Source organism: Eriocheir sinensis, chromosome 1 (genome assembly GCF_024679095.1).
Source record: "Eriocheir sinensis breed Jianghai 21 chromosome 1, ASM2467909v1, whole genome shotgun sequence".
NCBI classification, from domain to species: Eukaryota; Metazoa; Arthropoda; class Malacostraca; order Decapoda; family Varunidae; genus Eriocheir; species Eriocheir sinensis.
Window position 1 is genome coordinate 15,866,929 of NC_066509.1, and position 14,846 is coordinate 15,881,774.

General features: G+C 41.9%; 1 pseudogene; it reads left to right on the forward strand.

Moving 5' to 3' along the window:
- LOC126995579 (hemicentin-1-like) overlaps positions 1-11,370 on the forward strand; it is a 137,771-nt pseudogene extending 126,401 nt beyond the window's left edge.
- Positions 11,371-14,846: the final 3,476 nt, after the last annotated feature.

Genomic DNA, 14,846 nt, shown 5'->3' on the forward strand with positions numbered 1-14,846 from the left:
ATAATAATGATAATAATAGTAATAATAATGATAATAATAATAAAACACACACACACACACACACACACACACACACACACACACACCATAAGCAACAAACCAAACACCCCCGGTCTTCCCTCGAGCACAGGCGTTTTTTTTTTTTGTTGTTTTTTATCCGTCCGGTCACCCTAAGAAAATAAGTAATTCAGTCAGTAAGTTTTCATCATTTATTCCTTATCATTCAGTTCGCTGTTATCGGAGTGTTCCCAAAAGTTATTAATTTTGAGATTTTCACCGAAGGATGTTGCCACGTGTGTGTTTACGTGCTATGCATCTCATTGTTCTTCAGATGTTTTGGTAACGGAAGGGCAGGCAAACAGACAGACAAACAAACAAACGGACAAGGACGAAAATATTGCCCTCTTCGCTCATGTTTGCTCATGATCTACGTCCTCCCTCCCACCCCTTCTCTCTCTCTCTCTCTCTCTCTCTCTCTCTCTCTCTCTCTCTCTCTCTCTTTTCCTCCTCCTCCTCTTCTTCCTCCTCCTCCTTATCCTTATATAACTCAATGGTATGAAGTACGACTCAGGCGACTCACGGCCGTATTCTCAGTGAATCTCTTCCCCCTTCACGCGAGGAAACAAGGCTTCGTGGACCAAACGGTATTCTCAGTAACGAGGAGTGTCTTTGATGCAGCGCGCGAAGCGGCGAGCGGGAAAAAAATGAACTAATTTCCTCTCTTGACGAAGAGGAGGTGAAGGCCCGCTCTTCGCTAATATCTTCGCACATTTAATGCTTTATTACAACATTTTTCCATGTTGCTGTATTATTAATTGGGTATAAGAACAATTTAAGTTTTCTAGGCCTTATATAAAAAATAATACAATGCGAGAAACAATATTTTTCTGTTTATTCAAGACTTCACGGTTCCTATGATAATTTAAGCCAACACTGGAACACACCTCTCAACCAGCACGCCCGCCCTTTAGTCTCAACTATTCACAACAGTTATCTTTTTGAGCGTTTGTAGGGCGGGCACTTCGAACCATAAGCATGCATTAAGATTGCTGGGATGAATTTTAAAGTGACGGACTAACAGGCTTTCTCCGGGCGCTTGTTTCACAAGTCTGTATGAATATGTGGTGGTATTTGGTACTCCGTGCTGGGCTTAACACAGCCAATCTCCAAACTCGTGACGTCACCTGTGGGTGGAGCTTAGCAAAGCTCAGCAATATAGATGCTACCATTTTCCACCCACTGATAGGAGCTCTAAAGCTATTTAAAATATATTTACAAGTGAGAAATAACGAAGGGAAAAAGAGATGTCTCATGGAACAGGAGGAAAATAAAGAAAATAAAAGCAGTTTATTCTAACGAGGTCTCCAAAGCTCCGCCCACAGGTAACGGGATGATATGAAAGTGAAGCAAACATAGCCACAGGTACCAACCAATTAAATGCATCAATGTAAAATTTCTGCTATATATAATGTATGTCACTGTATCAAGCACTGTTTACATAAATATTAGTCACACTATATAATCCATTATATAAATGTACCTAAATTGCATTAAGGTTTCGGTTTTCAACGTTTGTTTGATTTGCAGTAGTACCAACACTACACGGAAAGATTGTTTCGAAGGTTAGGAACTGGGCATACCCTTCAACGGAAACACACTCTCTAAGAGACGCTTCGACGAAGAGGGAAGAGCTTCACCGAGAATATGGCCGTCAGCCTCTTCACGCTGGAAAAGAGACGCCTACGGGGGGATATGATTCAGGTCTTCAAGTATCTAAAGAACTTCAGTAACGTCGCCCACTCCAAGCTCTTCGAGCTACAGACCGACTCAAGAACTAGAAACAACGGTCTGTCCATTCCAGCGAAGCGATGGTATGCAGACATTGGTAGGAGTTTCTTCTCTAACGGAGTCATACACCATTGGAACGACCTCGCTGCTGAGGTAGTATGTGCAGAAACCATCAACTTCAAAAATCGCATCGACCGATACTTCGTGACAACAGGAGTAAACTGAAAATGTGCACCGAAGCGCTTTGAACTGCTTTGCTGGCACCAAGTGACTGTCAGGCGGATCACGGCTCTAGAGCTTGCAAACTCGTAATGAGCCAATAGGCTTTCTGTTTCCTGTCTCTCCATGTTTCCATGTTTTCTCCGCCCGCTGATCCTCCTCCCTTCCTCCTCCTTCCCTCAGTTTACCGTTCCTACTTATCTAAATTCTTAGATGCTTAAATTCAAATTGACCTTAAGGAATCACACTAGGACTGCCTCTCTAGGTGTAACATGACGGACCATATGTCAGCCAGGGCATTTTTTGCATTGGTAGTGTGGGGGCGTGAGCCCAGGCCGTGTAGAGGTAAAATTGTAGGTAAAAAAATTGGAGCAGTTTTAGGATGAAAGTATAAGGAAGAAAGGCTGTGTAGATGGTGAGGCGGGCAGGGTTGAAGTTGAGTTGGGCCTGATTATCTCGGTGCTTCCAGAGGGCGGAGCGGTGATCGCCGGGCCGCCGGAGGTGTATGTGGAGGCCGGCTCCTGACTGTTGCTCACCTGCTGGGTCCAGGCTCCCCCCCGCCCTCCCGGCCCCATCACCTGGCTCAGGGAGAAGCACCCCATCACCGCCGAGGGCAGCAGGTCAGTTTTGTCCTTCAAGAGGGAGTACCAAGACACCTCTCGAACCTCGGTAATATTCTTTTTTTGGCTGTCACCTTTGTAGAAGCAACATTTCTGCGTTTTCATCCTTTATATTGTTATCTTTACCATAAAAAAACACAAAACTTTTCGTCACACCCTGTTCACATTAACAAGAAAATAGTCCCACCAACGCCACTCCAACAACCATGAATATAATGCAACCTTTTTAGTACTCGCCAGCCACATACAGAAGGAAATAGAGAAGGGCGTGGCTTGCTGGGGGCTGAGCATGAAGGAGGGGATTTTTTAACCTAATGTGGACAGAACAATTATTGACTGTCACAAGACAGGTAACAGGAACCCTTCCCGTCTTTATAAGATACTTGAAATAGAATTTATTATGTGAACGTATACGTAGCCGTGGGCATATATATATATATATATATATATATATATATATATATATATATATATATATATATATATATATATATATATATATATATATATATATATATATATATATATATATATATATATATATATATATATATATATATATATATATATATATATATATATATATATATATATATATATATATATATATATATATATATATATATATATATATATATATATATATATATATATATATATATATATATATATATATATATATATATATATATATATATATATATATATATATATATATATATATATATATATATATATATATATATATATATATATATATACGAACTGGTAGCGTACTGGACTAACATTCGCCGCGTGATGGACGACGCGGGTTCGAATCCTCACGCTACCACTCGGATTTTTCAGTCACCGCCGAGTGGCTTAAAACTACCTACATGCTGTCCTGAAGACCACCCATCAACCCGGACTCTAGAGGAAGCCGTCCAAGCGAATCAAGAACGAGTTCCGGGGGGCAGCATGAGCCAATGCAAGATGGCGCCACTATAAACACTAGCCTGCGCCAGAACGGGCTGGGCCGACCATCAGGCCCCACCTGGAAGAAGCCTTGGGCCGACCATCAGGCCCCACCAGGAAGATGCCTACCGGCGCAATAGGCAACAACGTAAAAAAAAAAAAAAATATATATATATATATATATATATATATATGCATATATATATATATATATATATATATATATATATATATATATATATATATATATATATATATATATATATATATATATATATATATATATATATATATATATATATATATATATATATATATATATATATATATATATATATATATATATATATATATATATATATATATATATATATATATATATATATATATATATATATATATATATATATATATATATATATATATATATATATATATATATATATATAATTGATTAATATTCATATAAATCTATTCAAATATTTATTTGCCTTTTTCAAGTCATGTTTCGACTTGGATCGTCGCGATAGTAGAGATATTTTAGACACAGAGATACAACGGTACGACCAGGTAGGACACTGCTTCCCGGAAGTGGCCTGTGGTTGAGTGGCCCATTTGGGCGCCAGTGGGTGATCTGCCCTGAAGTAGAGGGAAAACCATTCGGTACATACCAAAAATTCGTAACAGTGTATCTACATTTATGTCTGATCAACCAGAATGATTGCTAATAGGATATATACAGTATATTATTAGGCTGCTTTTTTAATGTTTTGCGATTTTACCACCGAAATATGTCCATCCCGAAGTCAGTATGTACGTGGCCGTAGATGACGTTATTAGATGGTAATGCACTATACCTTTTGGGTGCACAAAGTCGCACTAGGAAGGCCTTTAAATTGTATTGGTTCATCCGCGCTCCTGGGAGAAGGACGGGACAAGGGAATACGTCCTGAAGCACAGGCCACTCCCATCGGATAACTCACATTTTTATGGTATCTAGTCACCAGTTGTTTGCTGTACATGTCACCTTAATCTTGCGTCCCTTCATGTTACAGTCAAGCTTGGTTAACGTCCACATCTTTGGTCGGCACGAACAAACCGCACAGTTGGAAAGATAACTTTTATGAAAATTTGGACTTAAAAATCAGGGCTTGCATAATTGACCAGCAGAGACTTGGTGCGGCGGCCAGGAGTTTGTCTGTGATGAAACATAAATCGAAGCTCCTGGAGGCCTCAGAAAAGTGGTCGACGGATTTACGAGAGGGGAGGCAGATTAGTCGTAAATTTGTGTTAATGAATCGTGAGAGAGAGAGAGAGAGAGAGAGAGAGAGAGAGAGAGAGAGAGAGAGAGAGAGAGAGAGAGAGAGAGAGAGAGAGAGAGAGAGAGAGAGAGAGAGAGAGACCCCAGAGAGAGACAGAGACAAAGACAGACAGAGACAGAGAGAGAGAGAGAGAGAGAGAGAGAGAGAGAGAGAGAGAGAGAGAGAGAGAGAGAGAGAGAGAGAGAGAGATGGAGGTCTAATTTACACACTCCAAGTTCGTGCCGCCGCTTATCTCTGCCTCACGCGGCTGGCGGCGGCGTATCTTTGGAATCTCCTCGAAAAAGAAGAAAAAAAAAACGTGACAAGGCAATGTAGTTCAGCGTTCCATCTCGTGTGACTAAAATCTCTACTGTATTTCGTTAAAGCCGCCATTAAAGACGAAAGCCATAAATATGCATTACCATTTATTTATCCATTTGTAATTTACACTCATTCAGGTTGGAAAAACTAAGAAAAGCCAAAACGTGCTCTTGCTCTGAAATCGTAAAGGCCTTGGCAGTCATGAGAGTAAATAATGTGCTAGTTTAGATATCATTAAAAACAAATATGGTTCAATTAATTTGTTTGAGGACCCTTTAGAAGTTTAGAGAGAGAGAGGTAAGAGGAGCATGAGTCCTTTTGGTTTAGTGCGATAAAAGAAAATATGACAGAAAAGAAAATCTGCCAGGCTGTGATGGCCGGCCAGTCCACACACAGATGCCCAACCCTTCTCTCGGCAAGCTGGACTCCGCGATTTCGGCGACGAGCAAGACGAACCAGTTAAAGTTAACTCATTAAAGACTTACTTAGCTGGAGATGACGGTTTAAAGAAAGTGTGCAAGTTATGACGAGTCTCTCTCTCTCTCTCTCTCTCTCTCTCTCTCTCTCTCTCTCTCTCTCTCTCTCTCTCTCTCTCTCCTCTGTACCAGTCTATCTTCCTCCCTTTCTTTGCTGCAAGATTTAAAAGTGGATCGCTATTTTCAAAACTAAGGGTTACGTCTTTTTATTAAATATGAAAGTAAATTAATTGCGTTTCAAGACTATGAATTATATTAGATCTTTTTTAGTTTTGTTATTGCTCCTCCATCACCAGGCAAACAATGTAAGGCGATATATTTACCTCCACCAAGTTTTATTATGACCCTCTCTCTCTCTCTCTCTCTCTCTCTCTCTCTCTCTCTCTCTCTCTCTCTCTCCCTCCCCTTGATAAGATGAATGTTTGCCTTGGCGGGGTGACAGGCAGAACGAAACTGATGAGAGAAAACGAATCCAGCAATGTGGGCGATGGAACTCATGGAAAACGACGATGAAGAATTATAGACAAGGGCGATGCAGAGAACGAGACCAAAAGCAGACTCAGAGTGGAGTTAGAACATAAGAACAGGAGTATTTATTTTATACCTTGGAATTATTATATAGGAACAGAAATGAGACTAAGCAGAATGGTAACGCAGAAGACACGAAATGAAAGTGGACAAGACAAAGAAACGAATACGGTACCATGAATATGACTAAAAGGAAACTGAATGCATGAAAAAAAATAGAGCTCACCGAATATGACCTTGTCCGGAGAGCGCTGTTAGTTCCTTAAGCCCTTGGATGCAGATTTCCTACAAGAAGAGATCACCAAGCTTCAGAAGTGGAACAAAAAGTGGCTGTTCCAATTTAGTGAAGAAAAATGTGAGGTCATGCATCTTGGGAGGGGAAATCCAGCATACCAATCAATACCTCATGGGAAACACTCCACTACCCACCACAGAGGCACAGAAAGACCTGGGAGCATATGTTACCAGGCTACCAGTGAAGGCGAAATCCGTGCCAATCGCAGCGGACGGGTTAATGAACAAAATGAACGTGACTGTCTCTTATGTTGTAAAGCGACCATGAATAAATGTGAAATGCTTATATGTTTAATGATGATGACGCCGAAAACTTTATGTAGATTTATGAAGACAGTAAGAACTAGACAGCGCGAGAATCAACCCAGAACGACTTCGATAACGAGGCATGAAAAAGAGAACGGAAAATAAGATTGAAACGAAGCTCGAAACACTGACGAACTAGCGATGGTTTGAGAGGTTGATAACGCTGTGTGTGTGTGTGTGTGTGTGTGTGTGTGTGTGTGTGTTAACGAGGAAATGGAACAGTTAGAGGTAAGGGAGGGAAAGGGCGAAACGAGAGAAAGTCCAAAAGTGACTCGAAGGTAAACATTAAATTGTGTTCCAGTTGAAGTTTGGACGTCGGAAATTGCTGGAATGCGAGTCTTGAAGTCTTTAATCTTCCTGGCGTGTTGAGAGAGAATAGTCCATTCCCAGAAGTGTGTGTGTGTGTGTGTGTGTGTGTGTGTGTGTGTGTGTGTGTGTGTTTGATAAATGATCCTCCGAAAACACATCGTAAACCAAAAAATAAAAGAATGTTAAATAATGCTACCTTAATTAAACCGTGACTACGTATTCTCCGTCCCTTGAGCCTGTTTGGTTTGTCTCACGTCGCACCGTCACACAACACAACAGTATTACTACCGTAGATAACGTACCGCCGATAGCAGGCTGAATGTACCACTATTCTGCCTATAAATAAATACACGGTTGAAGGTTCCTCTGGTCCACCTCAATACATTCGATTTCTTTTCTCATGATTTCGGTCCATTATTTTACATCATTATATTTTCTCTGTTTTATGGTATTCATGTTCTTTTGTTATTGTTATCTGGCTCTTATTTTCTTACCGTTTTCGGCCACAACCGTTTTTTTTATGTGATCAGCCTTCATCCAAATTTGATTATGCTTCCTGCTGATACAGATTCTGCCATTACTAAACGTCAAATTAAGATCTATATTCTCTCTCTCTCTCTCTCTCTCTCTCTCTCTCTCTCTCTCTCTCTCTCTCTCTCTCTCTCTCTCTCTCTCTCTCTCTCTCTCTCTCTCTCTCTCTCTCTCTCTCTCTTTTCCTCCTCCTCCTCCTCCTCCTCCTCAACATCAGCACCATCACCCTTCACTTATACTCCTCCTCCTCTCCCTCACCTGGATGCCTCGTCGGTGCAGGGGCGGCGTGAGTCTCCACCAGGCCCAGCAGGGTGCCCGGGCCAGCGCCAGGCTCTCCCTCACCAGCGTGACGCCTCGGGACGCCGGGAACTACACGTGCCAGCCGCAGGACCTCGAGCCCGCCACCGTGTCTGTCTTCGTGCTCAGAGGTGCGTGCGTATGTGGGGAGGGGACGAGTGTGTGTGTGTGTGTGTGTGTGTGAGAGAGAGAGAGAGAGAGAGAGAGAGAGAGAGAGAGAGAGAGAGAGAGAGAGAGAGAGAGAGAGAGAGAGAGAGAGAGAATAAACAGCCATGCAGACAGATAGACAAAGAAAGGATAAAATGCATACATACATAGGGGAAGGTGGGGTAAGACGGACCCCTTAAGAAAGAAATGGGTCTATAAGCCACATTTTGATATTTTTTTAATGTTTTAGGGGTTGTGGTGGTACTTTAGGGTCTTATGATTCCAATACACAACCTAGGCACGGTTATTTGATGGAAAAATTTAAACTATGATTAAAATAAAAAAGTAACTTTTATTGTTTCCGAAAAAAAATGACGGGGTAAGACGGACCCCCGGGGTCCGTCTTACCCGTAATTTCTAAGGGTTCATCATAGTCCTTGACAAAAAAAAAAAAAAAAAAAAAAAAAAAATTATTCCTGGAATAAATGACAAAGAAAACCCTTCTTTCAGCATCCTTTACCATCATACATTTGCTTCTGTGCCCATTTTACATCTACAGGGATACTTTATAGTGCTATATTATGCCAAATTGCCTGATCATTCCTTGCATAGATCACAAATAAAACACTCAATATCATCCTCATCATCCAGTATCCCTGCACATTGCTCGTGTGCCCATCGTTTACAATTGTCACAGCAAACCCACCCTTCACCTCTCTTAGAATTTCCAAACTTGTCACTGCAGTACAGGCAGACAGTTCCATCTCCCTCTTCACTCTCGCTACTGCTTTCATGAAGCCAGGATGGTCCAGCTTTTGCTTGTTGAGTTTTTGGTTTTATTTTCCTTTTTTCACGTTGTAGTTGCTTTGATATGATTGCTGTTTTATTTTTGGCTCCTATTTTTTGCTTCTTTGCTAGACTGACCTCTTTTTCTTTTTTCTTCTGAACTTCTGTCTGGAGCTCATTCTTATATGGGGATCCTGTCATGTTGAGGGGTCCCCCTTGCTAAGTGTTTGTAAAATATTTAGAGTATGGGGTGAGATGGACCCCTCGGGGTCCATCTCACCCCATACGTAAATATTCGCATTATGCATTTTTTAATAAAACATCTATGTTTGATATATCATTTTATGGCACATACCTATAATGCACAAACGATTGGCTATATGCAGCATGATTACTAAATCATTACAACCAGTATATCAATGCAAAAAAATAATTATCTTACCTTCTCCAAATAGCATCAGCACTGTCCAAAAACACAAACCTCCACATCGAGCGCAAATGCGGTACTGAACCTGGCTTCCGGTTGCACCCGCGTGAGTTACAGTTGATGTTGAGGACATCTAGCGGCATCAATTTTAATCATGCCCTTTTTAATTCATATTTGAGGTGGGGGTCCATCTCACCCCAGGGGTCCGTCTTACCCCACCTTCCCCTACATATATACATATAAACAGGCAGCCTTACAGAGCAAAGCACGGTCATAGAGGCCCAAGGAAGACAAACAGCCGTGGCCGTCGTCCCCGGGGCGCGATAATGCGGGCCGCGACGGCTGCTCCTCCCCATCAATCACTCCTCCGCCGGTTTATTCACTATTCTTTCTCCAAGGGTCTCTCCGTTCCTCTGCTCCGTCCCTCTCTCCCTCTCCCTCCTTCGTCATTCCGTTATATTCCTCTCCAGCCTTCTCTCCTCCTCCTCCTCGGCCTCTTGCAGTTTCCCTATGTTCTTATGTTCTTATGTATGTTCTTATGTTCTCCCTCCTCCTCTTCCTCTATTTTCTATTCCCCCATTTCCTCTCCACCCTTTTCCTCTTCCTCCCACTCCACCTCATCTATCTATCCTCCTTCGAGTCCTTCACTTGACCCCCTTACTTCTCTCTGTCCTCTTTATCAGCCTATGCTCTTCCTTCTTTACCTCCTCCACCTCTTTCTTCCCCTTCATCTTGACTTTCAAACAACAACTTCAAGGTACTTAGATCACTCAAGGAACGGTACTTTGCATACTTAGTCATTTTGCGTTTACTGATTGAGAACACCTCTGGGGAGTCGCCGTGGTGGTGGGGGGTGGTGCAGATGCTGAGCTAGAGGAGGGGGAGAGAGAAGAGGATGATGAAGGAGGAAGAGGGGGAGAGGGAAGAGGAGGAGAGAGCAAAAGGAGGATGAAGGAGGAGGAGAAGAGGAGAAGGAGATGGAGGTGGAAAGAGAAGGTAGGGGAAGGAGGGAATATTGATTGTAATGAAGATAATTATGATATCTGTAATGAAGTTATTATCGTGATTGTACGTTGTGTTGCAGACGAGAAGCCCCGAGCCATGCACCACGACCACGGCCCGCCGCCTGCAGCCCCCCATCCCGCGCTGGTGGCCGCAACGCTCCTCCTGGCGCGCTGGCTCAGATGATGGCCCCGGCGGCCCCCGTGTGTGCCCCGCCCCCCGCCGCTCCCCGCAGCCTGGCACCTACCCGCAGCCTGGCACCTATCCGCTGCCGAGTGTCCTTGAGGCAGAGTGGAGTGTTAACCTCTTCATGTTCCCTCTTCCTGCGTCTTACCGAGTTGGTCGACTTATACGCAAGAACAGGACACGAAAAGAGGCCAGTCAGCCAGCCAGCTCCTGTGCACTATGCCATCTGCCAACTCATGGATCTATTAAGCCTCCATTAGAAACTATTAATTGTGTGAACTACAAATCTTTAATATAATATATAAGGAGTCCTGCAGGTGGGTCTTTCTGAGCTCTATCACAGAGGCACGTGTGGCAGACCTGATGGCTCTCGAGTCTGTGGCGCGGGTGAATTACATTACGAGGCTTTCTGATCCTTTTGATTCAACTTGAAGTCTCACAATATTGAATTAATATTCGATGAGAGCCATATACAAACTAGGGGAGAGTTTTCGTTCGATGTAAAACCTCGCGTTGTGTTTTCTCACCTTAGCCACACTCCTTCCTCCTCATGCTGCTCTTCTCACACCCCGGTGGACGTCCGTTGCATGACAGGCAGGCCCCAGCAGTGGCCTACGTGGCAGTGACAGTGAGTGGCGGCTTCACTTCATTGACACTTTCCTTCCTGCCACCAACTGGGCGGCGTGTGTGTGCTCTTTTTCGTCTGCAGTGACAGCATTACGTGGCTCTTACCCTTCCTGTCTCGGTGAGGGAGCGGCCTCTTGGATATCTCACCGTTCCTTCACCATGAATGTCTTTGCTATGCTATCATGGAGGAGAGACTAAACCATTATCTCCTTCGGGTTCAACAACAATAAACTTGATAATTAGTAAAATAATTAATGGTCTTCCTACTCACTTTTGGAAATTTCACTTAGTTTTAACAGCTTTCCAGATTTCCCCAAGCAGCTGCACACACACACACACACACACACACACACACACACACATATATATATATATATATATATATATATATATATATATATATATATATATATATATATATATATATATATATATATATATATATATATATATATATATATATATATATATATATATATATATATATATATATATATATATATATATATATATATATATATATATATATATATATATATATATATATATATATATTTATATATATATGTATATATATATATATATATCTATATATGTGTGTGTGTGTGTGTGTGTATGTGTGTGTGTGTGTGTGTGTGTGTGTGTGATAAGTTCAAAGGGTTTCATTTTGTTGAAGGCCACCCAAAAGATTCGAACAACTAACATGTATTTACAACTGGCCTGGGACGCCCGTGTGCTGTCTTGCAAATTCAAGTTGAGAAGTTATATTTTATTGACCCACGCGAGCCACATTCCTTCGACTCCCGCCGTCATGCTGGCCTGGTGGCGTTGTTTGAGACCGCTCTGAATCCGATTCTGAACCAGGAGTCGAGAGAGTCATCGATTTGAATCAAACTCAAACCGAGCGCCTTGAGGTAGTCTGTCCTGTGGTCGCAGCTGGGGGCGGTCGTCATACAGCTCAGGCCGACCTCCTGTCCACTCTCAGCGTCCTCCCACACATTTGCTGGGGTAAGTACTAATCAAGAGGCAAGTACAAGGTAACATTTTTAATTTATATTTGTCACTGCACAGTCGTTCAGCGCTTGCCTTTGTCTATATATAATCTGAATGATGGCTATTAATCTATTTATTTGCTTTGCTTTTTCGTCCAAGTGTTAGACTGCGTTTGCGAGGATCAGAAACACGGAAGACAAATATGCACAGGCAAGAGTGTCTGAGTGGACAAAAGGCATTTATAAATGGGATGTGTCGTAAATATTGGACGATTACGAGGAGTTGCGAACGAGAGAGTAGTCTTCCTTGCTTCTGCGAATGTCATAGCTTGTAATTGTCAATATTTTGCCAGACATCCAACTGATATTTCATATACGTAAACGTATTAATTAAAAAACTATAGGCTGATGATCTTCCATTTAGGCACTGACTCGCTCAAGCTGGCGACCGTGTCTGTGCAAATTTGTCTTATTGTAGTAACATACTTTCAGCATGATACAGCATCCATTTTCACCCAATAAGTGGTGATAATTATAGATATTAAGGTGTTAAGTACATACACTGAATCACCATTTCATGTGGTAAAAAGATACACGAATGCCATAACTTTGATAAACTTTGACAGTGGGCGCGTAGGCTACTCTTTGTACTGGTGAACTTTGTGCATATGACGCCGGGTGTTTGTCGGGGGCTTTCCTCCCTCCTGGGGGGGAGGGGGGGGATTTGACTGGTTCATCAAAGTCGAGTAACCCGAGGGTAAAAACTTGAGGCATGTAATGTCTTCCACCACACTGACTGGAGTTAACTACTGAACGATAGTTTGCTTCCGATGTACTCAGTGACCCACTAACCGACACCTTTAAGATGTCGCTAAATACTGGTTGTGCCCAGCCCATGGAAAGTAGCTAATGTGGCGCCGATTTTCAAAAAGGGGGACAGGTCAGCTGCTTCAAACTATCGCCCAATTAGCTTAACATCGGTTATAGGCAAGATGCTGGAGTCCATAATAGCCAGGAACATTCGGGAGCATCTAGAGAAACATAGCTTAATTCACGACTCGCAGCATGGGTTCACGAAAGGTAGGTCATGCCTCACCAATCTCTTGTCCTTCTATAATAAAGTATTTGAGGCGGTAGACAGAGATGAAAATTATGATGTAATCTATCTTGATTTTAGTAAAGCGTTTAACAAAGTTCCTCACCAACGACTGTTGCTTAAATTACAGGCTCACGGAGTAGAGGGTAAAGTTTTGAACTGGGTCAAGGCGTGGCTTAGCAATAGGAAGCAAAGAGTGCAAATCAATGGTAAAAGATCTGACTGGGGATGTGTTACGAGTGGGGTCCCACAAGGTTCGGTATTAGGTCCACTTTTGTTTATTATTTATATCAATGACTTAGATACAGGAATTAGTAGTGATGTCAGTAAGTTTGCAGATGATACCAAGATCGATAAAGTAATTGAGTCGGATAAGGACGCTAGTATTCTCCAGGATGAACTAAACATATTGTATGACTGGGCGGGTAAATGGCAGATGGAGTTCAATGTAGGGAAGTGCAGTATTCTGAGTGTAGGTAGGAACAACCCCTTTCATAACTATTGCTCAAATGACACTCTCATAAGCAGGTCTGGGTGCGAGAGAGATTTAGGGGTCTTAGTGAGCTCTGATCTCCGTCCAAGGGCACAATGCATTCAAGCTAGAAATCGAGCTAATAGGGTACTGGGATTTATTTCAAGGAGCGTAAGCAACAGAAGCCCCGAAGTCTTCCTCAAACTATATTTAGCATTAGCTAGACCTCATCTTGACTACGCGGTTCAGTTCTGGTCACCTTACTATAGAATGGATATCAGAATGTGGTTTGGATGTAATTGCAAAGGGTGTGGATTGTGGAGTGGTTAAATGGGTGAAGGGTGATGATCTCTTGAGATGGTTAAGACATGTGATGGGAATGAATGAGTGACTTAATTTAGATTTTAGAGCATATAATTATAAGGGCAGGATTGAGAGGAAGGGAGAACACCAATGACATGAATCAGTAGGGCAATGGACAGAGTTGTAGGTGAGGGATTGCATGTGCTGAGAGGGAGTGCTGGTATGGGGAAAGATGGAGATGCTTCAGCTGTGGCCACCCCCTTGAGGGAAGTTTCCACGAGGGAGGAGGGCGTTAGATATACACAGGCCCGGATTTAGGGGGGGGCACAAGGGGCCAGTGCCCAGGGCCCCGCGCTTTTAGGGGCCCCGCGCTGAAGCCGGTTTTTTTTTTTTTTTTTTTTTTTTTTAAGGTTCTATACCAGTGGTTCTCACTCCGGTTAGTAAAGCATTATGTAAGAAATTTCATTAGAATATTTTCTCAGTTGAGAATGAAATAATGCATTAATATTTTTTGTTATAAAATATATTAAAAATTAAAAAAAAAAGGATTCCATTATTTTTTTCTGATTAATGTAGCAATAAAATTTATTATATATCTCTTAATCACAAAAAAAGGTTTCTATTCTGTATTAAATACTGATTTTCTAATAAAAATGTAAATGAGTAAATTAACAATGTCAGAAAGTTTGAGAACCACTGTTCTATACCGAGGAGGGGCGCAATCGATGGGGTTGTTACCACAACATGATATCCCCCCAATATTTCTGTACTTTAAGTACCCCTTTCTAATTTTTTTTTGATTTAATCTATATGTGGTTTCAACTTTCGCCGTCCGTCATGGACGAGGTAGTTTGCTCGCTAACT